The 4,067-nt window shown below is 52.0% G+C and overlaps 1 pseudogene; it reads left to right on the top strand.

Moving 5' to 3' along the window:
- The first annotated feature begins 1,039 nt into the window (after positions 1–1,039).
- LOC114571282 (uncharacterized) lies at positions 1,040–3,926 on the top strand (annotated as a pseudogene).
- The last annotated feature ends 141 nt before the right edge of the window (positions 3,927–4,067 follow it).

Genomic DNA, 4,067 nt, shown 5'->3' with positions numbered 1-4,067 from the left:
CTTCGTCGCGAGTTGAAGCAGTGTGTGCGCAGGCAGCCGGCCGCTGCCTTGCTGGAGGTAAGAGCAGAGGCTATCCGGTGGGAGCGAGAGGGTTTGCCAGGGGGCGCTAGGGGTCGAAGTCACTCTGTCCCTTCAGCCCTTGGTTTTCAGTTTGGCGTTCAGAGTGACCCTCTGCCGGTTGTTAATTCACATCCGGTATCTGAGTTGGGTGAAATGCGGGAGATGTTAAAACTGCAGCAAGGGCAGCTTAACCAGCTCACTCAGAGTATTGCCCGCTTGCAGAGTTCTAACCAGCGTGGGCATTCATCTTACAATGGCCCCATAATATGTAGGCGATGCCAGCAACCTGGCCATTTTGCTAGGGAGTGCGAAGGAGAACGTGTTCCTGTTTGTGCACACTTCCCTTCATTTGCCCCTCCCCCTTTTAATAGGCAGCTTTGCCCTGCGCCGGCGTTGGAAAACTAGCGCCCGCCGAATTGCAGAGTCACAGTTCGGAGGGGGCAGCCCCTGGCTCAAGTGTTTTTAATGTTCGGGCTGAAGCTTCCAAGCTGATGTCATCTTGTCCCAATCTAGATGTGTGTATGGGTGGGGTCGAGGTCCCTTGCTTGGTGGACACCGGTTCAATGGTCTCCACAGTCACAGAGAGCTTCTTCCTTCAGCAGTTTGAGCCATGGGGTCCTGAGAGGCTCCAATCCAACCAATGGGCTGGCTATTCCTTACATTGGCTACTTGGAGCTCGACATTGAGCTTTGTGGTAAAGTAATGCAGCGGTGTGGTGTGCTGGTAGTTAGGGATCCCCCTGGTTGTGTGGCTTCTCAGGTCCCTGGTGTTTTGGGGATGAACGTGATCCGCAGGTGTTACCGAGAGCTTTTCAGTCGGCATGGCTTGGCCATGTTTGACTTACCCGGTTGCCAATGGTCCAGAATCTGTGGTGAAGGCATTACAAAAGTGTCAGAAGGCCAGTACTCGTTTTCCTGACGATGCTGCTGGTAAGATAAGGGTGCGAGGCAGGAAGGCTTGTTGGATTTCTGGCGGTACGATGAAGATCGTCCCCGCCACGTGTTCAACGCAGTACTCTGATGCTACTGTGCTGTTTGAGCCTCCAAGCTTGGGCCTTCCAGCTGGACTTCTTGCATCTCCTGCATTGGTGCGTGTAGTAAGGGGTACTGCCTACATCCCAGTTGTCAATGTGGGTACTACTGATGTGTTGCTCTACCCACACACCATTGTAGGTACCCTGGATGAGGTTTGTGTCGTCAGCTTGCCCACCAGAGTCACAGAGGTGCCCACCGGTGTGGCTACAGTGGCATCTCAGACTGCTGCTTTCACAGTGCAGGATCAGGTGGATGCCATGGACCTGTCATCATTGTCTGCTGAGGAGCAGGGTCCGGTGAGGTCTCTTCTTGGGCGATAAAATTCCGTCTTTTCTGCCCACGACGGGGACCTTGGGTGCACTAATTACCCATGACATTCCTCTCGTAGACGACGTGCCTGTCTGGCAACGCTACAGGCGCATTCCGCCGTTGGAGTACGAGGTGGTTAAAGAGCATCAACTGCTCGAGTCACAGGTAATCAGGGAGAGTAGTAGTCCTTACGGTAGCCCCATTGTCCTCGTCAAGAAGAAGGATGGAACCCTACGAATGTGTGTTGACTATAGGCAGCTCAACTGTAAAACTCGGAAAGATGCTTTCCCTCTTCCTCGCATTGAGGAATCTTTGGATGCACTGACAGGTGCCCGCTGGTTCTCTACCTTGGACCTGGCCAGTGGGTATAATCAGGTCCCAGTTACTGAGGCAGATCGGTCCAAAACTGCATTTTGCACTCCATTTGGGCTTTTCGAATGGAATCGCATGCCCTTCGGGCTCTGTAATGCCCCCGGCACTTTTCAGCGGTTGATGCAACAGCTGTTTGGTGACCAACAAAATCAGTCTTTGCTGCTCTATCTTGATGATATTATAGTTTTCTCCTCCACAATCCAGCTACACTTGGAGAGATTGGAAGTGGTGCTTTGTCGGCTGGAACAGGAGAATCTTAAGGCAAAGCTCACCAAATGTGCCTTTTTCCAGCAGGAGGTGCGTTACTTGGGGCATGTGATATCCAGTGAAGGGGTGGCCACAGACCCCAGCAAGGTGGAAGTGGTAGCTAACTGGCAGCCTCCCACAACAGTTTCAGAGCTGCGGTCGTTTCTTGGGTTTGCCAGCTATTATCGCCGCTTTGTTTCGCTAAGTTGGCGGCCCCTCTACACAAGCTGGTGGCGCATCTGGCACCAACCAAGTCCAAGAGGAGTGCAGAGCAAGCATTTGTTGACAACTGGACGGAGGAGTGTCATCGCAGCTTTGAAGCACTGAAAACCAAGCTCACAAGTGCCCCGGTGCTTGCTTATGCCAACTTTTCCCTTCCCTTCATTTTGGAGGTGGATGCAAGTCATGGTGGCCTTGGGGCAGTGTTATCACAAGAACGAGATGGTAAAGTTAGGCCCATAGCCTATGCCAGCCGGGGCTTGAGGCCCACTGAGCGTAACATGGTGAACTACAGCTCCATGAGATTGGAGTTTGTGGCCCTCAAATGGGCCATGACCGAAAAGTTCCGGGAGTACCTGCTGGGCCATAAGTGTGTGGTTTTTACTGATAACAATCCACTCAGTCACTTGTCATCCGCTAAGCTTGGTGCAACAGAGCAACGTTGGGCCGCCCAGCTTGCATCATTTGACTTTGAGGTCAAATACCGCTCCGGCCGGCGTAACAGGAATGCGGATGCTCTATCTCGTCAGTACCCCCCTGGCCCAGCCAATATGGAAGCTATGCTTCCTGGTACATCACTCCCCAAACCTTTACAGCAGGCCCTTCAGGGAACACGGGTTGAAGCAGCCCAAACTGCCACATCACACCACTTCTGATATCTGTGCCTTGCAAAAGGCTGATCCAGTTATCCAGGAGGCTCTTGTGTTTTGGAGACGTGAGCAGCGTCCCAACTTTGAAGAGCGTCAAAGGGCGTCTCGGCCCGTATTGGTGTTGCTTCAGCAATGGGATCGGTTGGTTGAGAGAAGTGGTGTCCTGTATCGTCAGGTGTTTCGGCCTGATGGTGGGGAAGTAGTGTTGCAGGTGGTAGTGCCTGTCTCCTTAAGGGAAGAGGTGCTGACTAAGGTTTGGAGAATGTCCTGGTCATGACTGATGTGTTCAGTAAATACACACTTACTGTCCCTACCCATGACCAACGAGCCCCCACTGTGGCTTAAGCTTTGGTGGTGGAGTGGTTTTCAAAGTTTGGTGTCCCAGCCCGCATCCACTCTGACCAGGGCCGCAACTTTGAGAGCTCCCTCATTCAACAGCATTGAAAAGTCTCGCACCACGCCATACCATCCGGCTGGTAATGGCCAGTGCGAACCGTTCAATAGGACGCTCCATAACTTGTTGCGGACTCTGCCAGTGTCTCGGAAGAGAGACTGGAGTTCCTGCCTACCACAGGTCCTCTTCTCCTATAACACTACTCCCCATCAGGCGACTGGCAAATCCCCGTTTTTCTTAATGTTCGGACAGGAACCCAGATTACCGGTGGACTTCCTGTTGGGCAGAGTTCAGGATCCTGTGGGTGGTCACGTCCACGAGTGGATTCAGGAACATCAGACCCGCTTACAGCTGGCCTTTGAAGGTGCTACTGAGCGGCTGCGGGTTGCTGCAGAGCGTCGCAAGAACAACTATGATCAGCGAGTGAGAGCTGTGCCTCTTAATTTAGGCCAGCTAGTGTGGCTTCGGGATTTTACTGCACGGGGGCGTCATAAGCTACGTGACCTTTACGGTCCTGTGCAGTACAGATTCCTTAAAGTGCCCAGAGAGGGAGAGTCAGTGTATACAATTGCACCAGTGGACGAACCAACAAAGGCCAGACAGGTCAATCGTGCACTGTTGTGGTTGGAGCGCATCCTTTAAGTGGCTCTGCCTCACCTTGTTCACCTCTTCACCTACTGAGTTTATTTTTCTATTAGTAGCTTTTGAGTTTCTTTTCTTCTTTTCCAGTTGTTTTGTTTTAATTTTGATAATTATTATTATTATTGGTATTGTTTTGATTTG

This window comes from Perca flavescens, chromosome 16 (assembly GCF_004354835.1).
Source record: "Perca flavescens isolate YP-PL-M2 chromosome 16, PFLA_1.0, whole genome shotgun sequence".
Classification (NCBI taxonomy): Eukaryota; Metazoa; Chordata; class Actinopteri; order Perciformes; family Percidae; genus Perca; species Perca flavescens.
The sequence above is the reverse complement of the archived record's forward strand: the minus strand, read 5'-3'. Positions and strand labels throughout refer to the sequence as shown.